Genomic DNA, 26,210 nt, shown 5'->3' with positions numbered 1-26,210 from the left:
GAAATGTTGTGTCCTTTACAATGTACACTGTTGTCGATTTCTGACTGCACCAGGCAGCCCTTGCCCGCTGGTGTGCACACACCCAACACACATCCAACACAGGTGTCACTCGGTATGTGTGCCTGCTAATAAATGTATGAGTGCGCACGAGCCCGTAGCCATTCACACCATCTGAGCAAGTGTGTCCGTGTGGTCATTGTGTCAGCATGATGGGCACGGGCCCTGCAACATCACAGTGTGCTGTCTTGAGCAGACAATACTATGTCACCTCAGCGTTGGCAGCGACCCTGGACATGTAACTTCACATGCACCCACCTGCAGGCACATGCGGCGTGTGCTGGTCTGGCGTATGTCAGCAAAGGGATGTGCTGATTCGGCAGGGGGAGCAGGGCGTGGCTCTGACCTGGCCTTGGGCAGGAAGTGCGGTAAGTGTGTCTCTGTGTTGGGGTGCAGTCACCACCAGGGCCACAGTAGTCGATGTTACAATGTAGCATGCACCAGGAGGGGGTGCCCACATGTAAGGGGACATGTAGGAGCACAATACCGCTCGAGTCTTGGCACATGCATGCCAAGTGTTATTTGTGTCAGTCAGTTGCCTGGCTTCATTCACAGTGCGATCACAGCCAGCTATGGGCTGTACACCTGTCTCCCCCCTGGCAGGACCATTGGCCTACACTCACATGGCTGCACACCATCAAAGGCCAGCGTCACGGTGTTGTTCGCATGCCGCTGGACATGCACGGATAGGCATTACAATTGTGTGCCGTAGGAGTGCACGTGATGCAACCGCCTGTGCACACACGTGTGGGGGCTGGTGGGAGGGAGGAGCAGCTGTGTGGCAACGTAACACACAGTGAGGCCACTCATGTACCACGTGCTGGGCATATCATCCATGATTCACAGGGTCGCAGACATCCCACCACACCCACAACAGGTCTCTGTACATCTCCTGTATGCATGCAGATGGTGAAGTTACTGTAGGGATGAAAGGTCCTTTGTCTGATCTATCAGGCGGTAGCACATCTGCAGCTCTGAGCAGGAACTTGCATGTGGCCAGCATCCCCTGACAGATATGATAGCATTTGCTTGTGACTCCCACACTACGCACTGCCTGACATGAGACCAATGTGAACACATCCCACATACAGAAGTCCTTGGTCGTAGTTAGTGTGCATGAAATGGCCTTCACACATACTCCCACCCCACCCCAGGCCTGCACCCATTACACATTGACACTGCTCATTGCACCGAGCTGTACCATTTCATCCACAGGACTGGTGCAAGGCAAGAGCAGATTCACTGGCGCAATGGCAGACCATCTTTGACACATGCTCGACTCCAGTCTCGTGGACCTGTACCTTGCAAGTCTGCTGCATGTACTGGGGGCACTACCATTGGCAGTGCTGCAGATCAATTGCCGGCTGAGCTTCCACCTTGCAGATGTCACCTGCATTCAGCCTGTGTTGCATTGTCGCTCGTGCATATTCGAGTGGTCCATGGATGTCTGCCTCTTCAAGGTAACTGTAGCTGACCTGTGTTTGGACGTGTGTGTGCACCCCCTGTTGGACCACGGCCATGGGTGTCACTGTGATGCCCGTTTATGGTATGCATGGGTGTTTGGCATGCAGGCTGGAAACTGGACCAGGGAGATTGCACGAGTTGTCGTGTGCAATGAGCACATTGAGCCACTACTCGATAGGGCTTTGGTGCACATTGGGTCCAGTGGTTGAAGTCAGCACATCTATCCGGGTCAGCTGATGGATTACGTTGACGACATGTCAGATGTGGTGGACTACAATCGCTCATTGGAGATGTTGGCCTAGGCTACTGCACTCACGTTCATGGACGAGTGACAAGGTACCTGCAGCCACGACTGGATGAGACCCATTGCATGTATCCTGACGCCTGGTTGCATGTTGGGAATCTGGTCACATGTCCCAAGACGGCAGTGGACATGGCTGCATTGACCTGGACTCATGATCCAGGAACGGACAACCGATGTAGGTTGGCACTGACTTGTGTTGGTGATGGACTCCCCCGAGGTGGACATGGGCGCTTTCCTACGTTCCTCATTCAGGCATGCTGCTGCATTGGTCTGCATATCGTGGCACTTCTCTTGGCCGTACTAACACACACTTGTTGATAAAGTTTCTGCACTTTCACTTGTATCCAAATGTGTTGTATGCCAAAGTGTGTGTCACTGACTCTCTGGCTCCCTGCCATACGTGCATTGCTATCCCATCAAGACTGTGGGTTTGTACTTGTGCATTATCATGTTGTGCTTTGCCAGATGCGTATAGCCGTTTACCGGCCACAGACGGGTGCACTTGTGTCCTGTGTTTGTTTGTGCAAATGTTGGTGTTTGTACCACATTGTGTTCATTGTTGGGGTGCTCTGCTTCCTATGTCTGTGTGCTGCATTGTGTGTAAGATGTCCCTTCAGCTCTGATTTGGCTCACCTTCTCCCTTTCAGGCAGTGTGGTTTTTATTTCTGTGCTTGTTCAGTGGTGTGATATTGCTGGGTTGTGTGACTTGTGCTCTAGTTTGGTGTTGTTTCTCTTGGGCATGGTTTGCCTGCAGTTGTGCTGTGCTTAATTATGCATGTGTGCCATTGTGCCCATCTCCCCCGTCCAGCCAATCAGATCTCATCATGGCTCGGGTCCCAACTGAGAGGGCATGGTGGGCAAAAAATCTATGGGTTTGAATGCTACCCCGAGCTATTGCGGGTAGTTTGACAAATTGCAAACATCCCTCCCATCACCTTTTGCATTTTTTATTTACTGCTCAAAGTGGCAAGGGTTTGAACCGATGTGGGACCTGAGCTCACTGTGCCACTTGAACCATACTACACCCCACTGAGGAGCCAGAATCAGCATGAAACCAGTCTTGGGTTGCTTGTGTTCTGGTTCAGGGAGGATCCCACCTAGTAGTCCTGGCTGGATTGTTCCTATTGGAGCGAAGTCAAGACTGATATGGTTGGGTCCAAACTAAGGCAAAATGAAGTTCAGAAGAATGATGCTGTGAAATGCTACTCTGAGCAATTGCCAGTGGTAAAGCAAATTGTAAGCATTCGTCCTATTACCTTTTGATTTTGATGCAATTATAAGCATGTATAAAGGATCATTCCATGCAATAGAACATTAAAGGAAGAACTACTTTCTTTGCATTTCTACTTTCAACAGATAAGAGAAATTAGCTTACTGTCCATTTATAGTTCAGATATTTTTTTCTCTATCCCTAAGAATACAAGGATGAATTTACAAAGAGTGATGGATATGACACTATCATGCAAAGATGGATAATTCTTCTGTTTGCCCACATTTTTTAAATCAGCCTCACATTCTTGGGATGTCCAAAATAGCACATATACAATACAGTTTAAAAAATGTAATCCTCCGTAAAAAAAAAAAAAAATCACTGTTACAGGAGAGGAGGAGGGAATGGTGGATAAGTGGTAAGGAGGTATTACACTATTTGGGTAAGAGAGCAGAGGAGGGGCTACTATGCCAGATAGAGGAAGAGCATAAGGGAAAGACGTGTCAGATGTCTAGCAACAAGAAGGAGAGCTCCCAGTGGCAAGGGAAGAGGAGTGTCTGAAACTTTGAGAGTTGAGGGTTGTTGGTTATTGCTGTGGTGAATCCTTCACCCCAATGTAGCGCTGTTCAAGAGTGTAAGAATGTCAGACTAATAATTACACTATTGATGAAAAGAAAGGGGAAGGGGAGGGACATACAAGTGTTGTTTTCATGGAAGGGTGTGGATTGGTTACGGGCTCAGAGTCTCAAACGACAAACAGAGCTCTATGAAGAACCCTTTGGCTGTCTGTATAATGACACAACCCCCAGATTACTTTGGCATCATGAACATTCCAACAACAGTTAGTCGATAACCCTGAACACAGTTTACCAACTGAGAAATGAGGAAATGCTGTGACATGGCCCCCAGCTACCAGGATACACCTGGAGAACAGAGCAGGATGCTGTGTGACGAACCAGGTGTTTGTATTGCATCCAGGGGACTACAGGGATTGACGTACAAGTGCAGGACTATTTGATTTTGTTTGAGAAATATTCGAAAAAGCAGGAAAGGATTGGAGACTGTGGAGAGCCAGGTCGGATAGTGCATGTAGAGTCAGGTCAATGTTCCATTACCTATGATGGTAAACTGCAACAACACAACAAAGCGAAGGTAAAAGCCCAAGTTTTGCTAATCGGCCGAATTCCAGAGGGACCAGGGAAGGGGAAAAAAACAAAAGCGCAGGGGCGCTAAACTGATGTTCACCCGAGTGACGCTTGAACAAGCCCAACAATCGCTGCTACCAAAAGTCAAATACTATCTTTTAATTGATGCTTTGTCTTCTGCCCTGGAAGTGCAGTAGTGATTGTGCATTCAGCTCCTATCAGCTGAAAGTACTAAGATTTCTCAGCCCAGGATAAAAGGCCTTCCTAGGTTGCTCTTCCATTGTTTCCATGTCTGTGTGTACCTGTCCTCCTGAGGGTAATTGCTTAGTGAATGAATGAATGCATGCATTTGTATTACGTGATTGAATAAAATCATTGCAATTCCTTCTCAATAAATACTTGTTGAATGTCTTTTCATTGTGGGAATACCCCATGTCCTTACTTTTCTTGGTACAAGTGAATGTGCGAAAGCCCTAGTATCTTGTCGATTCGTGACAAAGTGGAGAGAGTGTGACAAAGAGAAGGCAGCAGTGTTTGCCTATCAGCATTCTTTACACTCAAGTTGCAAACGGAAGCCTTGCGAATCACAAGACTTCTGGGCAGCATATCTTGGGGTCAGGCATCGCAATGTGCAAAGAGAGAATGGAATTAGGCGTCCATATTAAGGTTAGGCTCACACTTGAGTCCGACAAAAAACATCTTACCATAGGCTGCTGCGAGGAAGAAAAAGATCGATTTCTGTATGCAATCTATGTCTGACAAATAACGACCAGCACTACTGAAATTATGCGATGCCGTGGCCGCTGTGTTCCCTCTAATTATGGATTTGTCATATCTGACACGTTATCCATCATCTGTAGATTTTAACAGAAAAATGTATTTCTAGCTCAGACGGTACAAAAAGTATTCAAAATGCAGCAAGCCATGTTGCTGCAAAGTTGAAGACCATCACAAAGGTTGAGCGGTCACCTTTCAATTGCTTATTGATGGCATGGCTATCAAATTGCCACTAATGAGGTGAAACATTTGCCCATAAAGTGTTAACATGAAGAAGAAGCATTGCCAAAGCCAATCTATTGGTTTTTTGGGCTGCGAGGCCCATAAAAACTACCACCGCCTCTCTAAAAATGTGACAGGATGTCACCCCCTCACGGTGGCATCGGCCACAAGGATGTGGAACTCAGCACCGCAGCCTACCTCGGCCATAGCTTTGGTGGGACGCGTACAGAATAACAATGACAGACTAACCTAAACCTAGGTTCTAAAATTTAAAATAAATTCAGAGGGGATTAGGAACCTAATAAAAAAAGTGGAAATATATTAAGAAAATAGTAGCCGGGGAAGCAGAATGGGGTGGATTGGGTTGTATGCTGCCTAGGGAGCAAGACATACGGGAAGATGGCTTGGCATGCCAATTTACACGAAATGGCCGTGCATTTTCACGAGCCGACTTGCCTTTCCTGCTATTTTTCAGCTTGAAATGTGTAACCATGATTCATTTTTCTGATGCAACATATGCAAGACTCATCTCACATAATTCTTGGGTAATTTTGCATGATTATCAGTACCCCCTTGGAGCATCATGTTTGGCACCTTGTGCAGCTCTTTTTGTATGGAAGCATACTCCTGCTGTTCTTGCCAAGAACTATGGCCTGCAAGAAAACTGCTAAAGCAATGTTGAGATGCAATCGTGGGAAAAATGAAAGGGTTTTTGGAGTCATGACTCAGAGGGTTGGCACAATGTCCTTGCAAGATGAAATCCCCTGCAGATCCTTTTCCCCTGAAGCACTACTTGGAACTCTTTTTATTTTGGCTACTACCCTGATTCCCTACGATGTAATTCTTCTCTGTGTTCCGTATAAACATATTTTGTTTCCGTTGAGTTATTCTGTAACACACATATCTATCTTTCACCCTCTTGGCTATAAGACAGCTCAGTTTTTACAAAAAGCCTATCACTTATTCTGGCATTTTCCATGTTAAGCAACTGTTCATGGATTCCACACAGACTCACTTTTTGGATTTTAACTCCGTACTCCCTAATAGTGCCAATGCATAACTTACCTTGATTCCTCCCACACCCTTAACACAAGGGTGTCTGGGTAATCTTTAAGATGCTATGCATGGGTCCCAATATATTACATAGAAGATGTTCATGTATTTTTCCTGTGTTAGTGCCTAAACCGTTCTTCAGTAAAAAAAAAAAATCTAGAAATCGTAACTGTAGGAAATTGGGTTACTGGTTTAGGAGGGTAAAACCCTACTGAAGCAGGAGCCACCATTTTTGTCAGTGTGAAGTCACAAGCAAACCCCAACTTAACCTGTGTTTAACCCTTTGGTAGCTAGGCAAAAATCAGTCAGGCTTAACTTAGAGGCAATATGTTAAATATGTATGCAACACTTTAAACAGTAACAAAGTGAAAATACAACACAAGAACAATCCCACACCAATTAAAGAAAGTAGATGAAACGTTAACAAATGATTTGAGACCAAAATGACAATCCAATCAGTAGAACTGGAGATATGCAATTCTAAAGTTTTAAGTACATATAGTTCCTAGAAGCTCAAAGTGCAAACTGTGATTATTTGGTCACACCACTCTGGGACAAAGTCACAAGTTCAGGCTGACCATAATGGAGTGTGCACTGGACACAGGGACAAGTTAGGCCCACTGAACAAAGTGCCTTAATTCCTAGTTGTGGAGCATTGCGAGATCCCGTGTTGAGAATGTGTCATGCAGCGGCAGTTTTAAGGAAGCTGTGGGGCTGCAATACAGAGTTGTGCGTCATCGTCAAGGGTCCTGTCGATGAGGGATTTACGAGGCAAAGGCCTGCTTCAAGGCTGCATCATGCAGCAATTGTTCAGAGCAATGCAAGGTCCTGTATTAGGGTTGCGTCGCGCAGTGGTGGTTCCAACCGACTGAGAGGAGATGTGTCAGTTCTGCTCACAGAATTACAACTGGGTTGGCAGAGCACCTTCAGGTCCACTTCCAATGGTCCAGGACTTCGGTAGGACTCACGGCAGACAAAGGCCAGGTGCTGGGTTCAATGTGCTTGGAGCCTTTTCTGTCCCTTAGACACTGATCAGGACACCTGCCAAGTAGCCCATGAAGTTCCCCTGGTGGTCCTCGGTTCTAGATGCAGGTCCAGTGTTTTTCACTCAGGCAGCAAGGCAGCAGGGTAAGAGTCCTTCTTGCAGGGCAGCATAGCAGTCTTTCTGAGTGTTCCACAGGTCCAGAGGTGTTAGTTCTCAGGATCCATTATTTATACCTGGTGCCCACTTTGAAGTAGGACATTTTTCTGGATGTTTCCACCTTCAGAGGTGTTTGGAATTTCTGTCTCCTTCCCTGGACCCAGCTTGCTTGGTGACACATAAGACTAGTGTCAAAACCCTTTGTGAGTGGCTGCAAAGAAATTAAACTTGATTTTGTTAAGCAATTTTGATATTCTGCTGTCTTCAGATAGCTAGCTTTGTGGAAAAAGCTTGGGAAAAGACACTGCTTGGTGTTAGCAGACAAAAGGTTGTAAATAGTAATAGAGCTAGTATGTGTGGTACCCTCTCAAAAGTGAAAACCACATTTATCTGAATCAATAAAACTTAAATGTATGATATATCATTGGACTGAAGTAAGAACATTGGGATTGGGTGGGCCAGGCTTTGGTGAAGTGTGCCATTTTGTGGCGCAGGAAATTTAGGTTTTTCACAGCCTGCTGGGCAGCAAATCTGAATTTTATTAAGGACACGGAGGCTAATATTATTCAAATCTCCTTTATTGCCACAGCTCAGTAGCAACAATAGAAGAACAAGGAACTTCAATGAACATTCTAAAGAAGTATAAAGTCCCCTGGAGACCATCCATCTTCCTTCTTTGTCAAACTGCGAAGAAAGATCAACATGGAGAAGAAAACATGAATAAAACTGAAGATAAATTTCCACAATGAGGTCCAGAGAAGAGATGAATTCTTATTCTGAAAGAAAAAACAAATAACATATCGTAAAACCATTGTAAATGAAGGGAGGGTTTAAATTCAAAAGAGGAGGGATAATATTAGCCTCTGTGTCCTTAATAAAATCCAGATTTTCTGCCCAGCAGGCTGTGAAAAATCTCAATTTTATGGCACAACACGGAGGTCATATTATGCAAGTTCAAAGTGCATTAAGAGCATTATCAATCACATTAGGGATTGGTTTGAAGTAACAAGCTTTAAACATACTATCATTAGACCAATCTGCAGCTCTAAGGATATCTTGCAATCCCCCTCCCAGGAAAAAGGCCTTTGAAGCCGAGGCACCCCTGATGGAATGAGCACCAAAAATAGAAATATCAACACCACTTTCATGCATGACGTTCTTTACCCATCTAGCTAAGGTTGGAGAGGAGACTCCTTTATGAGGGGATCTATATGAAATTAGTAATTGGGATTCATTCAATCTTAAATATTTGGTTCTTTTCTCATATTCTTTTAAACACTTAACCACCCAAAGTCTTTCATTCTCAGGAAAAAAGGGGTAAAAGATAGAGGAAGACAATGTCTTTGTTCTTTTCTTGAGGTAAAAAACAAACCCCTTCGGGTTGGAAAGCCCTGCTAGAAACATCTAAAGCTCTAACGTCTGAAGTTCTTCTAAAAGATACCAGACATAATAAAACAGTAAGTTTAAAAGAAATCCGTTTAAGAGAAAGGGAAGTATTATCTCCCCAAGATGATAATGTCCGAAGAACCATGGTAACATCCCATAGAGTGGTGTATTTAGGACAAGGAGGGTTGAAAACTCTCATGCTTCTCATTATTTTTTTAGTTAGAAGAGTTTGGCCAACGGAGATTCCGTTAATTAAAGAATGACCAACTGAAATAGCAGCTCTATAAACATTAACAGTTCTATAAGATAAACCTGAAGTGAAAAGATCCGAAAGATAGTTAATAACATTGACTAAATCAGTTGAAATGGAATCATAACCTAGTTGAAGGCACCAACAAACCCATTTGTTCCATGCCAATCAATAAGCCTTTCTTGTACCAGATGCCCATGATTCAGCAATGAGTCTGAAAGCATTCGACAAAAGCCCAGGGATTCGCCATTGTCACATGTAATCTTCCATGCCGTCAGAGTTAGACGGTCCTGCTCTACAAAGGGGTGGATGTGACCCTCTGGATCTAGAAGTATCTCCTAGAAAGAAGGAATCAAAATGGAAAAATCTATACTCATTTCTATGATGATTGGAAACCAAGGTTGAGATCTCCAAAGTGGAGTTATTACGACCATGCTCTGTTGGTAACGTCGAGCATGAAGGAGTAGGCAAGGAAGCATTGCAAAAGGCGGGAAAGCATATGGTACTAATCCCCTCCAATCTTGAAGGAAAGCATCTACCTTTTTGAGCCTGAGGGTCCGGTCTCCAACTGAAGAAATCCTTCAGATGAGTATTCAGACGGTCCACAAACAGGTCTGTTTTGAAGGGATCCCATTTGGACTGGATGGCTAAGAATACCTATCTGTTCAGTCTCCAATTGCTGGAGTATCTGAAATTCCTCGAGTACCAATCTGCCACTCCGTTCTTCAACCCAGGAATGTGTTCCGCTATAACTGAAATTCCTTTGCTCAAACAATAACTCCATAGACCCTTAGCTAAGTCTGTTAGACCTTTGGAATGAGGACCTCCTAGTTTGCTGACATAACGAACTGCGGACACATTGTCCATCCGTAATGTTACACAGCATTTCATCGATTTCTGAGTGAAACAACAAATCGCAAATGAACCTGCTAGTAATTCTAAGCAGTTGATATGCAATTTCTTCTCTTGAGCAGTCCAACGACCCCCTGTTGATGAGTTCCCACATCTCGCTCCCCATCCTTATAAACTCGCGTCTGATTCTATTTTCAGGTCCGGTTCCTCCCCGAAAATGGCTCTGCCATTCCATGCTTCTACATTTTTCACCCACCAAAGGAGTTCGGTTCTCGACTCTTGATCTAGTGAAATTATCTGGGAACAAGATTGGTTGGATCTCAAAGATTCCACTTTCAATCTCTGAAGTGCCCGGTAGTATAACGGGCCTGGGAAAATTGCCTGAGTTGTGGATGAAAGAAGGCCCAGGATCTTTGCTAGGGATCTTAGGGGAAAGTTCTTTAGAGATAGTAATTTTCTGAGTTCTTTCCTCACTTTCCTTACTTTGTCCCTCGGAAGACATAGTTCTGTCTTTACAGTGTCTACCAAGAAAACCAGAAATTGTGTTCACGATTTTTTAAAATTTATAATGAAGCCTAGGTGTTGTAAGAGGTGTATTGTGTGATCCGTGTGAAGTAAAACGTTCTTCTTCGATTGAGCCATTAAGAGGATATCATTGAGATATATGATCAGTCTCACTCCCCTTTGTCTTAGCCAAGCAGTGACGGGTCGGAGTACCTTGGTGAAACACCAAGGGGCAGAAGATAGACCTTAAAGGAAGGCTGCAAAATTGGTATAGATGACATTCCCAGGTGAATTGAAGAAACTTCTGATGGGGTTTCCAGATTGGTATTGTCAGGTAAGCATCTTTTAGGTCCAGTCTCGTTAACCAGTCCCCTTTTCTTAAAATGTCTCTGTGGAGGTGTATTCCTTCCATTTTGAAATGTTGGTAGACCACCCATTGGTTGAATTCTTTTAGGTTTATGACTGGCCTTTGTTCCTTGTTTTTCTTTTCTACAAGAAATATATTGCTGAGGAAACCTATATGGGTGCTCTCGATGATCGCACCTTTTATTAGTAATTCTTGAACCTCTTGAGATACTAGTGCGCTGTCCTTCGTAGAGAAAGTAATTTCTCGAGGGGATCTTGTTTGGATAGGGGTATCGAGAAAGTCTATTTTGTACCCTTTCATGAATTGAGAACCCAAGAATCTTTGGTTACCAAATTCCAGTTCCCAGCGAATTGAAGTAATCTCCCTCCCACCTTTGGAGGGGTATCTGAAAGTTCTGACCAAGTTCTTACCTGATGAAAAAGAACGTTGTCTTTGTTCGCCTCTGAAGGGACGACCAAGTGTCCTCTGGGGGTAGAATTGATTGAAACCGCCGGAATTGTTGCTGAATTTCCCGCTTCCACGGGACATGAAGGGTCTTGTATTTGAGTTTCCACAGCTGGGGAAATGACCCCGTATTCTCCCGGCCCGTGTAAAAACCCGATCTTGGAAAACTTTTTTAATATCTTTTTGGGATTTTTGTATAGAACTAAACGCACCGACACATCTGGCCATATCCTTAATAAATTCCTAACCAAAGAGGAAACCCTGGGTGTTTTGACCACCATAATTTTTTGCTAATTCGATCAATTTAAGACCAATTTTAAACAGGACCCCTTTTCTCCTTCCTATAGACAAGGCAGTATTAGCATTGCCAATAAGGCATATGGCCCTTTGGACCCATTCCCTTAGTTCTTTTGGGTCGACTTGGCGGTCTTCCAGGTAAGCTGATTCTGCCATTTCGAAGATTTTGGTAAGGGGATCTACTGTGTCAAGGAGTCGGTCCTGACAGGATCTTAAGCCTTTATCTATGCCCTTTCTTGGGTCTTGTGATGTTTTGGATATGAAGGCTACTACTTTGGGATCAAGTTCAGGTGTCACAGCTATTTTGTTAGGGAGAGAAGGTCTGGGGCATTCAGAGCGGAGTCTAGCTCTGACCTGTGGTATTTCTCTTCTTAACCAGAAGGGAAGGTAATCTCCCACATGCTGGGAGGGGGTCCATTTGGGGAATAAAGGGTGTTTAATCATTAGGGGGTCAAACATAAGGTTTACAAATGGGTCCAGCAGTCCCATGTTTTTATCTGAGGCCTTGGATGCCTCTTCTGAGCTCCCCGTTCCCCTTGGTCGTGGCTCTTCTTCGTCTGTATTAAAATCAGAGGAGTAAGATAGATCGATTTCTGGGTCTGAGCTATCATCACTAGCAATGTTAAAGGGGCCTCTGGGCCTTCATCTTGCCCATATCGGGTGCCCGAGGCACCGTTTTTGTCACCGCCATGAGGGCGAGAAGGGGCAAAGGAGGTCTTAGTTTTTTTAGAGTCTTTGCGCTCTTTTCCTCCAAGTGCCTGTTTTTTTGGAGCCTTAACTGCTCCTGATTGATAGCTGCTAGTAGAAGGGCGTGGGGATGTCAAAGATTCTAATCTTTTATTAATGGTCTCATCGATTGACCAAAGAACTTTTTCAAAAGCCTTATTGACTAATTCCTCTAGATGTCCTTCAATATTAATTTGAGGTGTAGACATCTTGAAATGAGGATTAAATGATATTAAGCAGTTATAATAATAAAATAATATTATCTTGAAATAGGTTTAATTAATTGGGGCGTTATCAGGTAAAAAATCGTTAAGTGGGTAGAATCGGCGTATTTCGATGTCTTCTGGTGATGTCCCGGTGGAGAAATAAGCCAATTGTCAATTTGATCGTAGGACGACAATTTATCCCAATTTCCTAAAATGGCGGCGTAATAATAAAGATTATAGAAAGCCCAAGCTCTCAAAATGTCCGTCACGCACGTAAATGACGTGCACGGGTTGTCCCGAAGGTGAATTCCTCTAATATAACCCGGCCCTCCTCGAGCGCAGTTATGCGCATTGAAGGGGCCGGAGAAGCTGCCTAAATATTGGTTTGTTGTTCGGAGTGTTGGTGAGATGGTGCGGGGGCAGAGATGAGTCCGATTCGCGAAGGAGAGGAGAAAGGTATGAGCGTGTCCAGTTCGAAATAAAACCGGAGGAGAAGGCAATCTAGAATGAAACTCAAGGACTAAAATCGAGCCTGAGATGCGAAGCATCAGTAGGAAGTATGCATATGTTGGAAAGAAAGTTAAAATTAACTTGAAAGTATTCAGAGGATATAGGTCAATTATTTTTTTTTAAACAAATGTTATTGTCAGATTGCACAAATAGTGCAGGGCCCTGTACCCCAGGGACGCCTGCTACATAAACATGACAGCATCTATGGCAATCGACTTTTCATTGTAGACACATAGGTTGCTAGGAAAAAAACAGTCCCCCTAACCAACCTCCCCTCCCCAGTCCTCCTTCCCTGGTCCCCATCCCCCCACCCCCCCAACTCCCCATACCCCTCCCAACCACCTCCCACCCAGAATCGCACAGCTAGCTCTAGGCCCAGTCCAGTCTCATGACGCAATATATAACACGAAGAAGAAACATATGCCAGCCCTCCCGTCCCCCTAGCACCCTGCCCCACCTCACCCACGCACTCTCCCTTTCACCCTTCCTGATGAAGATCCTCCTGCTCCACAGGGGGTTCCAACCACACACCCCTATAATCAGCCCAACGCTTCCAAATTTTATAATGCTTCCGCGGGCACCACCTGGCCACAAAGATCGGTTGCTCCAGCCCCATGTAAAAATCCAGTCCTCTCTTCCAAACGGCCACAGACGGGGCTCGGAGTTCCTTCCACCCCTTAGCTATATCTCTCTTGGCCGTCATGAGGCCCAGCAACATTAGGTGTCGTTTGTACAGGTTGCCCCCAATCCCATCCATGACATGTAGTAAGGTAAACTGTGGCGTGTGGGGGAGCTCCCACCCCAATACCTCCAATAAGCAGGCCAGGACCCCACTCCAGAAACGACCCAGGACTCCTCAGCTCCAGACCGTGTGTAGGAACGTCTTCTCCTCCCTGTGGCAGCGGAGACAGTCTGGTGAGGCAATCAATCCCGCCCGCCAGAGACAAACACTGGTGAAGTAGACCCTATGTAAGTATTTGAATTGAATAAGGCAAAAACGCATTGCTATGGCGGCACCCCTGGGAGAGGCCAGCGCCTCCGTCTAATCTTCCTCTTCCAGCACACCCACGTCTTCCTCCCAATGCTCCCTGAGCCTCTGTAGTGTAGGTGCACTGTGTGTAACCAGTGTCCAGTAAATGCGGGATATTGTCTTTGTTTCCAGATCCCCCATAAACACTTTCGCCTCCAGCGGGCTGAAATCCGGGAGGGTCTCCAACCCCTGCAGGCTCGGGGACAAGGCGTGGCGAAACTGGAGGTACCTAAAGAACTGGGAACGGGGCATGTTATGTTATGTTATGTTATGTTATGTTATCCAAACTTATACCGCGCTCAGCTGCCCCAGCAAAGGGGCATCCTGGCGCTTTGCAAGGCACCCAAAACACAACACTGTTAAAAGGCCAGAGAAGTGGAGCAACAAAGAACAGATTAAAATAAACTACACAAATAAAATAGTCTTGATAGCCCGTCTAAACAGCAAGAGATCTTCAAGGGCTCGGATGTGAGGGGGGAGAGAGTTCCAGAACTTCGCCGCTAACACCCGAAAAGAGCGACCGCCGACTCTGCTCAGCCTGAAGCGCGGAACCGCTGCCAGGTTTTGGCCCAGGGATCTGAGGGTTCGTGAGGGTACATATGGCCTCAACAAATTCTCCAATATTTGGGGATATGAACCCTTGAGGATTTTGAAAGCAAGGCATAAAACCTTGAATTTGATCCTCTGGTGCACAGGAAGCCAGTGGAGAGAGCGCAACGCGTTTGAAACAGAACATTGCCTTGGCAGACCAATCACCACTCTGGCTGCAGCGTTTTGAACTCGCTGCAGCCGGGTGAGTTCCGACTGATTAATCCCCACCAAAAGCGAGCTAGCATAATCCAGCCGGGACAACACTGACGCTTGGACCACTAGCTGCCTAGTGGGTGCATCGAAAAATTTCATGATAGGTCCTAGACCTCTGATAATGCCGTAGCAGGTAGCCGCCACCTTCCTAGTATGGCAGATGAAACTAAGAGTCGGATCCAGCCAAACCCCAAGATTTTTTATCTCCGATGCTGGAGAAGGGGTCACACCCAGTTCAGGAGGCCACCACCTGTCCCCCCATAGCTCCGCCTGCTTGCCGACCACCATGACCTCGGTCTTTTTGGCATTTAACTGGAGACAGTTGGAATTCATCCAGTTAGCCACTGCTCGTAGTCCGTCACGGAACCTGGGAGCCTCCATGTCAGAGTCCCCACTCAACGTGACCGCCAGCTGCGTGTCGTCTGCATATGAGACCATCATCAGGCCCCACTGCTTGACGACTGCAGCCAGCGGCCTCACGTAAAGGTTAAAAAGAATGGGGCTTAACGAAGAGCCCTGCAGGACACCCAGTTCCAACGGATAAGATTTAGACTGGCAGGGCGGAATCGCAACCTTGAAAGACCGTTCGGCAAGAAATGAACGAAACCAACATAGGGCAGAACCCGTGACACCTACTTCTTCCAGGCGCTGAAGCAAAATCCTGTGCGAGATCGTGTCGAACGCGGCACTTAGATCTAATAGCAATAGTGCCGCCGTCCGACCCTCATCAAGCACAGAACGCAGGTGTTCAACCATAGAGAGTAGGGCCGTCTCCGTGCTGTGGCCAGCACGGAACCCGTTCTGGGTGGGATCAAGGAGGTTAGCCCTAGTAAGATGGTCAGAAATAATTCCGTTCACTTGGGCCTCAGTTACTTTCGCAGCCCAAGGTAGAAGGGAAACAGGGCAAACTCCTCCTGAAGGTCTTGAAAGGACTTAAGCGTTACCCCCTGCATCACGACCCTAGAGACGAGATACCAATGCTGTCCCATCCCCTAAAGCCCTGCAACGCTGCCAGGGCAGGAAGCCGCCCAGTATGCCACAGGGGGGTCTCTGCCGTTAGGGTATTCCACCACCCCATCCGGCGCAGAGCCTTCCGCCAGACGTGGAACACCACTCGAGTGGCCGCCGGCAGCACACTCCTTAGTGATGCTGAGTAAAGGATAGTGTGTAACGTATGTGAGCCCATCAAATGACGCTCCATGGCATAAGCCGGGTCGCTCCTATCCCCATACCACCACTCATTTAGTACTAAGAGCTGGGAGGCTTGATAGTAGGAGAGGATATCGAAGGTCGCCAGACCCTCACAGTAAGTGGAAAGGAAACACGTGCGCAGCGCCACGCGCACCGCCCCTCCCCCATAGGAACTGCCCCAACATAGAGTTCACATGGCGAAACCAGCCAGGACATATAATAATATAATAATATCCACATTTGTAAAGCGCACAATCACCCGTTAGGGTCTCTAGGCGCTGGGGGCCGTCGGGAAGATTAAGCAAGCTATTGCCCATAGTCACATGGTGCTGGGCTAATCTGCCGCCGGTGACGGGGATCGAACCGTGATCCCCAGATTCCGGAGTCAGTCGCCCTGGCCGCGGCACCACACCTCTTCCCAAATATTGGATACGGGTGATGTTGCAGTTGATAGAGCAGGCGAGGGAGCCCCACCATTTTAAAAATCGCCAACCTGCCATAGATGGTAAGCGGCATACGCGACCAGGTCCTAAGGTTGGCCCGCACCCGGTCCCAAACCGGCACCAGATTCCGCTCCCAAGATACGGCTGGAACATCCGACTGGAAGACCCCCAAATATTTAAGGCCTCCTACCGCCACCAGGAGCAGGCGGCCCAATCACCCACCACGTGTGTCCTCTCCCCCAGTACCCATAATGTGGACTTGTGGGGGTTTATATAGAGCCCCGATGTCTCCCCAAAGATCTGCAAAATCTGCAGAAGGCGCGGCCCTGACCTAGGAAGGTCTGTTAGAAAGAAGAGGACGTCATCTGCATATAGTGCAATTCTGTAGGACAGGCCCTGCACCCAATCAAACCCACTCAGCTGTGCATCAATGCGCACCCACGCCGCCAGGGGCTCCACAGCAAAGGCAAACAAATAAGGCGACAGGGGGCACCCCTGCCGGGTCCCACGCCGAATCTGAGATTTAGACGATATCGCTCCCGCGACTCGAACCGACCCTGTTAAATCAGTATAGAGAAGACAGGAAGCGAGGTCCCAAACTAAGCCACGGTAGCAGCGAAAACAGATACACCCAGCTTAACTAGTCAACGCTCTATCCATGTCCGCAAGGAGAAGCGCAGCTTGCTGTCTGGTGCCCCTAATAGCTTCCATTGCCACATGCGCCCGTCTGATATTGTGTCTGGTCGCCCTCTGAGGCATGAAGCCGTCCTGGTCCGGGTGGACCAGCCCCAAAATGTAGGGGAGGAGCCGATTGGCCAACGCCTTGGCCAAGACCTTGGCCTCCACGTTGAGGACCGAAATCGAACGGTAGGAGGCCTGCTGGTCCGGGGGTCGACCCGGCTTGTGGAACACCACCATCTCAGCATGTCCCCAATCCGGGAGGAGCGTACCTCATCCCCTGGCCTCCTCCAGCGCCGCCCGGTAGTGGGGGCTAACTGCGTATTGTATTTCTTGAAGAATTCACTGGGGAAACCATTCGGGCCTGGAGATTTCCCGGGGTTCAGCTCGCCTAGGGCCGTACCTAGCTCCTCATCAGTCAGGGGAAGCTCCAACTTATTCCGCACCTCATTTGACACTGTTCTAGGGGGCAAATCTGCTATGAACTTGTCGACCATATACTCAGGCAGGCACCCCCGGGGGCGTATAAATCCGCATAGTACACGGCAAAGTTCTCCGCTAATTCCCGGGGGTCCGTCAGCGGATTCCCTGTCCCATCCAGAATCCCCGGCAACTTCTGCTCATGGAAAGTCCACTGACAGAGCCTGTGGAGCATTTTGCTGGACTTATCTCCCCACTGGCAAATTCTACTACGTGTGGCTAACCACACCTGTCTTGCTTCATCTAAGAGGAGAGCCGCATAGGACTGTTGCGGCAGTAGGAGCTGACCCACTTCACCTGTCCCCCCGGTCGACCGTCCCCGACGCTCTAATTCCCCCACCTCCACCTCTGAATGCACAGATGTCGCCCGTCGCCGCTGCTGCTCTGCCGCACACCAGGCCACCCCCAGCAATGTAGGTTTCAATGCTCCCCATAGCGTCCCGGCACTAGAGACCGAGCCAACATTTCCTACCAAATAATCGGAAATCGCCTCGCGCATATGCCGTATATAGTCTTTCTGTTGAAGGTGCCACACCGACAAGCGCCAGCGGAATGGCTGCCTCCCCATGCCCAGCCGAGGCTCCACGTACAGCGGTGAATGATCGGAGAGGCCCCGTGGGAGAATCGCTGCCGACTCCACTCGGCCAACTGCAATTCGAGGTACAAAAATGTAATCGATCTTGGAGAAGGACTTGTGGACAGCAGAAAGAAATGTGTAATCTCATTGTTCCCCATGGAGATGTCGCCACTTGTCCACCCAATCCAGCTGCACCACCATGTCTCGCAAGTTCATGGAGGTACCCACACGCGCACCCCCCGGCCTAAACCTATCTTTAGTAGCATCCAGAACATCGTTCCAATCACCCCCAACTGCTGCAGGCACATCCGTGATATCTGCCCAGATCGTGTATAGCTTCTCGATTAGTGACCACTGAAGTGGCGGCGGGGCGTAGACACAACCCAAGACCAGAGGATCCTCCCCCACCGTCCCCCTAAAGAACAGATATCATCCCTGTGCGTCCACCCATAGCTTCGTTTGGGTGAAGGGGATTCTACGGTATATAAGGATGGCCGACCCCCGGGACCCCCTCACAAAACCTAAGTGGAAAACCTGCTGGAACCCGAAGCGCTGCAAACACAGGACTTTAGTGCCCAGTAAATGTATTTCCTATAGGAGAAGTATGCCAGCCCCAGTACGTTACGCTTGCCGGAACACCGTTCCCCTCTTAATTTTGTCCAAGACCCCGCGGACATTCCAACTAAGTATGCGAAGGGTACTGTGGGACCCCAAGGCTTTATCAACGCAATGCGTCATCCGGGAGCTGCCCCAATCATCGCGAGGATACTGGAGCACAGGGACATGTATAGACTGAATGTATAGGACCCCCCATGGCTGTGCGATCCAACCCCAACAAAAACAAACCCCGTCCCAGGCAACTGACCCCCCACCCCTTCCCCCTTACCTCAAAACAGTTGAAGTACCTGTCACGGAAAGATGGGCCCCTCGACCCCGAATGTGAGCCCCAAGGTCCCCCCCACCAATGAATCCCCGCCCAACAACCCATGGAATCTGAACCTGCCCCCACCCAACACCCAACCAATGGTAAGGGGGAAAACGGCCCTTATCTCCCGTCCCTCCCACAAAAGGAACACAAAACATGGCAATAAGTCCCCTAGAAAGAGCCAATAAGCATTAAGAACCACAAGGCCCCACTGGAGGCCGAACGTTGTCGGGATCGAGATCTCCAGTTTCCTTCCCAGCGAGACCCCCTGGAGGTCTTCGACTGGGCCTCACTTGCTGAAGAATCGGAGTCCCGTCCCGGGGGGGTGTGCGATCGCACCCGTACTGTGTCATCCGTCCACTTAAAGACCTCCTCCAGGGTATCGAAAAAGTGTGTGCGCCCCTAAAACACAACCCTCAGCCGGGCAGGAAACAGGAGGGCATATGGAAGATTGAGGTCTCGAAGACGGGCCTTGGCCGCCTGGAACGACTGACGTTGCTGCTGCATGAGGCGCGTGTAATCCGGGAATACCATAATGCGATGGTTCTTTGGCCCTGGCCTGCTTCAGAATGACGTCACGATCATGATAGTTCAGGAGTTTCTCAATCACTGGCCGCGGCCGGGCCCCTACGGGTGGTTTCTGGATCAGGGCCCGATGGGCCCGCTCTATCACGAAACAGCGGGAGAGGGCATCAGGGGGGAGCCAGCTTTCCAGCCATTGAGTCAGAAACTTCTCGATATCGCCCTTCTCGCAACCCTCTGGAAGGCCAACATAGCGCAGGTTATTGCGTTGCGCCCGTCCCTCTGCACCTTCAGCCCGCAGTGCCACACCCTTTTGGATACCTTCCAGCTTGGCCACCTGACGCTTCAGGGCTGCGACATCGTCTTCCACCCCTGAGATCCTATTCTTCGCCGTCCGTTATGTGAGACACAGAGTTCTGCAAGTCCAGCCACAGGAGCGTGACATCTGCACCCACCGCGACAATCTCAGCATGTAACATGTCCCGGGACTGCGTGATCGCCGCCATCAATGCCGCATTGTCTGGTCCGGGTTCCTGCTGCCCCCCAGTTGCTCCGGCCCCTCCACTAGGCTCGGTAAATTTGTCTATGGGCCCATGGGTCGCAGAGTCACCACCGCCTTTGCCCCTCGTCATGGTTGCCAATCTCCGGGTACCCACCAGTCCGGCCAGGTCCCAGGCACCTCCTCCACCAGGGCGCACGTTACAAAGGAGCCTCCCCAAAGCGTAGCTCCAGCCGTTATCTGTCCGTAGGCCCCCTTGGCCAGGATCCGCACTCCCTCCACTGCCGGGCCTCACTCCTCACACATCCACACGATGCAGCCTGCTCACCTGGCCCTCTGCTAGTATGTCCTCCACGCCATGGGGGCACTCCGGTCACAACGTCTCTCCCTTGCCACTCTCAGCATCTGCGGGGTGCCAGATCGGCACCGCGGGTCCAGGGAAGATCCTGTGCCGCTCAGGAGAACTCCTCTCTATCCCCTGCGGGCCCCTCATCACCGCTTCAGGGTTCACGGGCATCTCAAAGGATCCAATGGTCCACCAGGCCTCCACTGAGATCCACGACTGTCAGCGCCACCAGTCCAGAACACTCGGCAGTAGGGGGGCACCCTTTCATCTCACTGGGACCCTATCGCAAGGCAGGCCGCCTCTGGACCTCTACCCCAGCCGCTGGAGGAAGCCACGTGTCCCGGCCCACACTCCACACCACTCCACACTCACAGCAAGGGCCCGGGGGGCACCAGCGAAATCCGGGCACCCAGCTCCAAGTCCTCCAGGCGGGGGAGTCTTCCACGAGCAGCACCCGCCGGCAGCACAAGGCACGACTCCAATGTGGCCCCCGGCCTCTCAGCGCCCAACAGGCCCCGCACCAGGATCAGCGGGACAGCAAGATTGCATCTCCGAGACCAGGGGCGCCACACAGTCACACCAACCTCTGGGGCGGAGGGTTTGGCGCGGGGATCTCAGCAGCACTCCAAATCACACGTTGCTCCAGGTCTATGGCTCCAGCACTCCAGGCTCGTCGCGCCGGCAATCACCGGCTCCACTGCTGCATCAGAGCCAGGGCCCACCCGTGGCTCCAGAGCCAACACCAGGACATCTCCGGGGGCCGATGCACCCCACAACCGCCGCTCGCCGGGCCCACGATCACCCGGATTCACCAGGCGGAACTGCGGCCGCGGCGTCACACGTCCGGCGCAGCTGCCCGACTGGAGGCCCCGGCTCTGCACACCACGTCCAGGCCTCACGGCACCGCTATCTGCAGGCTCCGATCCCAGAGCCCCCAGACCCTAAAACCACCGCAGGATCATCAGCGGGCCGGACGGAGCTCGTCTAGAGCACGTCCGCCATGCTGGCTCACCAAGCCATGCCTCTCATAGGTCAATTTTAAAAGATATAGGTACTTATTAATATTAAATAATATCGTATTTACATACATACAAGTATTAAATAGGTAAAGCAGATTAAATTAATAATAAGGATGTCGGAGAGATACTTATCTTTCTGAGCATCAGCAACAAAGAAGGAAGATGGATGGTCCCCAAGGGACTTTATACTTCTTTAGAATGTTTGTTGAAGTACCATGTTCTTCAATTGTTGCTACTGAGCTGTGGCAATAAAGGAGATTTGCATAATATGGCCTCCGTGTTGTACCATAAAATCAGCAAAGAAACTTTCAGTTGATGTATGACTGGAGGATTTTATTTGTTGATGAAATATGAAAATTGCTTCTTAGAAGATATATAGAAATATGCAGAAATCTCCCAACATCAGCTACAGCTTTTCAAGATGTTTTGATTTCTACTTAACTATTCTTCTATGTTCTTGATGTCTCCTTTCCCATTTTTTCTCAGTTATTCTATCTTATAAGTGATTGTTTCATAGACCTTCTTTGTATGTTTCTGTGTTAATATCATTGCAAACCTTAACTTCCCTTGGTATGTCACTCTGTATATCGATGTACTTTAAACATTTATAGTAGAGGTATTTTATTATACATGATGGTGATGTTGTCTTTTGTCTATACTTGTTGGACTAACCAGATTAAGTATTTTGTATGTGTAGACTGCTCCAGTAAAATAATCATTACATAATGGGCCTGGCGTCTATGGTTTCTGTTTAACTGCAATATTATAATACTGGTGGTCAGAGGAAGCCCTGCAAGCGGATTATGCTCTTCTTCCGATGGGCTCATGGACCCCCGCTGGGGTGGCGGATGGAATGATATTTCCATAATGACTGCAGACCCCGCCTCGGCTTCACTGTGGCGATTCTGATGTCTCTTTCAACCTGCCCTTTCATGGTGGCCCGTCCGCCATGAAAAGGGAGGCAGAAAGTGACTTTGGGGCCCTAAAAGGGTGCCCTTCCCCCTGGTCCTTTGCGATTCTTTTTTAACATGCTTTTTTGACCTTGTGGAGTCCATGTGGGACCCTCCCTAGAGGCCTAGGGGGTCTGGGTGTTTCAACCCTGCCCCTTTTCTTTTTTTGAAATCTTTATTCTTTTGACTCGGTTCAACCGAGTCACAAGTTTGCTGCCAACACTTCCTGGTTTGATGTTTTGGCAATCAATCAGATTTCAGGCATGAAATCAGGAGGGGTCATGGATCCACCATGGCCTCAGTTGTATATCTTAGAAATGTTTAAATTTCTCAGCAACTACTGAAAATATTTACAACATTTAACATAAAGAGTGCTTTCTGGACCAGGAGCTATCTTACTGCCAAATTTGGTGTAATTCTGTTCAGCAGTTTGAGTTGTAGCCGTGTCTAAAGTTTCCTATGGAAAGTAACATGGAGAACGAGCCTTTTGAGACCCCCCATTTTTGTTCGGCTACTGCTTGATGGATCACCCTGTCATTTTCAATACAACTGCTGAAGGGAGCGTCAAACAAGTTTTGAAAATTTCGCAAAAATTTGTCTAACGTCATGGGTGATTGAAAAAATGCTCTTCCTTTGGAAACTACAGCCTAACTATAACAACCTTCTGGCGACAGCCAGTAGGTAAAAGTGTATATATATATGTATATATATTAAGGGTGGGCGGCCAGCTACGCTCCGTGCACGGAGTGCCGTCTCCTACGCATTTTGCGTAGCGGGCGTAGCCAGGCGGCACTCCGCGCGCTCCGCAGACGGTGCGTAGCCGGCCGCCACCCGCCTCCCTCCCGCCCTCCCCAAATACATAAATAAAAGTTAAAAAAGCTTTTAAAAACACTTACCTTGTCTGCCTGCGTCCCCGGGGCTCCCTCTCGCCGTCCCGCGATTCGCGCCGCCATTTCGGATCCTAATGCGCATGCGCGGGCGGCCGCGCATGCGCATTTCTCATGAGGAATGCGCATGCGCGGCCGCCGGCGCATGCGCATTAGGATCCGATTCGGTGGCGGCGCGAATCGCGGGACGGCGAAAGGGAGCCCCGGGGACGCGGCAGACAAGGTAAGTGTTTTTAAAAGCTTTTTTTACTTTTATTTATGTATTTAGGGAGGGCGGGAGGGAGGCGGGCGGCGCGGAGTGGGGCTACGCGGAGTGCGCAGGTGGGCGTAGTTGTGCGCCCACTTTGCGTAGCTCCGTGGAGCCCCACTCCGCCCACTATGCCCAGGGTTAATATATATGTCTCACAAAATGTCCTGTTCTCGAAGGGAGCACTTTCCAGGTGGTGCTCGTGACAAGACCAGGGCAGTGTCTTGAATGTTTATCTTTTCTCAAGATGAATTACACGGCACACCTCTTGGCTGTTTAAAGATGTTATTTATTGCAGACCATACAATCTCTTCCTACACGTTTCGAACCGAAGTTCCTTCTCATGGTAGTCTGTAACAGTTTCTCCCTTCTCACTTTTTATATATATAGAGCAGCACCTTATTTCATTACTGGTGCATTGTGGGTGACGTGGTTCTTTGCATATGTTAAATTTTTGAACCAACTTTATTGAGCGGCCATATTATGCTTGTGCATTGCCATGTATGGTGATGTTGCTGTTTGACTTATTATAGACTTACTCACTACTTTAATTGCGCCAATTACAAGTCTTAATATAGCGCAGGGTTGATTCATCCAAGTATGAATCATAAGTCACTCTTAACTTTTTGTAAGGACTTATGCAGTGAAGCAAGTTATTAGACTCAGTGTCTTATTGTACATGGCTAAGTGCCCATTAGTCTACAAAGTGTCACCACCATTCTATGGCAATGCGTCGCTCTCACAGATCTAATTTGGAACCTGTAAATACAATATATCATTCTATCAATCAATAATTTGCATTGTGGATTAAATATTAAACCTTTTTTCACATACGCGACTTCAGTTCACTTAAGAACCAAAGTATAAATGCATTGCCGACTCTTCAGTTAATTGCCATCCATATGATGTTAGAGATGAACATGCATCTCCTCATACCCATTGAGTAGCTGCGGGTGCTTAGTTTTGAACCTCATTATCAGTTTCGATTCAAGTCTACGTAATTTCAAGATACGATTACCACCTTGCTCATTTGTGAGGATCGTTGCCAGCCCTGAATATTTAATGTCTAGCCATGTTTTTCCAGTGTGTGAATTCATATGTTTGGTTATGGCATGTGTTTGGTCATTGTTCTGTATTGCTTGAGTATGCTCCAAGATCCGCTTTTTAATGGACATATTGTGCTCCCTATGTATTGCTTTCCACAAAAACACTGTAAGATATACACTGCATGTGTTGATTCACACGTTAGAGCTTGTCTGATTTCAAAGTTCTTTCCTAAGGATCCTTTAAGTTCTTAATATTTTTGCCTATTTTGCAAGCTTCGCACGTTAGACATCTTGTGAACCCTTTTGATTTGGCCTCAAGCCATGTTTTGGGTTTTTTCAATTCAAAATGGCTTTTCACCAAGTGATCTGTTAGGTTGGGAGCTCTCCTATAGGAGACTAATGGTCGGTCCTCTATTTTGTTTCCTATGTCCAAATCTTTCTTTAATACATTCCAGTATTTTTCCAAGGTCTTTCGGATCTTTTGGCTCTCTTTGGTATAAGTGATTATAAGTCGTGGTTGATCACTGTCAGATTGAGTTGTTTTACTGATATCTTGTTGATTATCATATGTGTTTCGACTCATTCTTCCCCTTGTTTCGTTCTTTTTCTTGTTTATCAATGTTTCTGCCCTTGTCTTTGTTCTGGCTTTGAGTGCACCTCTCTTTATATCCGCATGTTTGTATCCGCGTAGCATGAACCGTTGGCTTGTTTCCAAGAATTTGTTTTCCATTTCCTGGTCCTCAGAGCAGTTTCTCCTCATCCGCAGTAGTTCTCCATATGGAATGCTCTTCTTCAGAGTTTGTGGGTGGAAACTTAGTCCATGTACTAGACTGTTAGTGGCTGTCTTCTTTCTGTGTACTGTGGTATGCATACAGTTGTCTTTTATATAGACCTTTGTGTCTAAAAATTATATTTCTTTGAGCTTATGGTATGGGTGAATCTCAGACCCACATCATTTTCATTGAGAATTTCCATGAAGGTTAGAAACTCGCTTTCTGTCCCTTTCCACAGTATGAACAGATCATCGATGAAACGTAACCATAGGGCTACGTTCATCGTATGATGGTCATTTTCGTCTCGCCAAACTATGTTCCTCTCCCACCACCCCATCGTGAGATTCTCATAGCTTGGAGAGAAGGAAACTCCCATCGCAGTCCCACAGCATTGGGCATATATTTTCTTATAGAAGAGAAAGATATTATTGTAGAGACACATTGTTATCATTTCAATGATCATTTTTGAATGTTCCAATTCATTGATTGGTTTTTGGTTCAAAAAGTACTGTATCGCTTGTAAACCTATCTTGTGATCGATGGACGTGTATTGCGACACCACATCAATTGTCGCCAGAAAGTATGTAGGTTGCCATTGTGTATCCATGATGGTGCGAAGGAATCCCCGGTATCCTTGATGTAGGAAGTGAGCGTTGGTACCAGTGGGGTCAAAAAATAGTCCACATAGATTGCTTCATTTTCATACAGGCTCCCACAGCTTGAGATTATCGGGCGTCCAGGAGCCATGTTCAATGTCTTGTGGACTTTCAGAAGAAAGTAAATCGTTGGTGTAGTTGGATTTTCCATTAGTAGAAACTTCCTTTCTTCATCTGTCAATAGGCCCTTGCCTTGCCATGCATCTAGTCTTTTATTTAGAT

Source organism: Lissotriton helveticus, chromosome 1_1, assembly GCF_964261635.1.
Source record: "Lissotriton helveticus chromosome 1_1, aLisHel1.1, whole genome shotgun sequence".
Classification (NCBI taxonomy): Eukaryota; Metazoa; Chordata; class Amphibia; order Caudata; family Salamandridae; genus Lissotriton; species Lissotriton helveticus.
The sequence above is the reverse complement of the archived record's forward strand: the minus strand, read 5'-3'. Positions refer to the sequence as shown.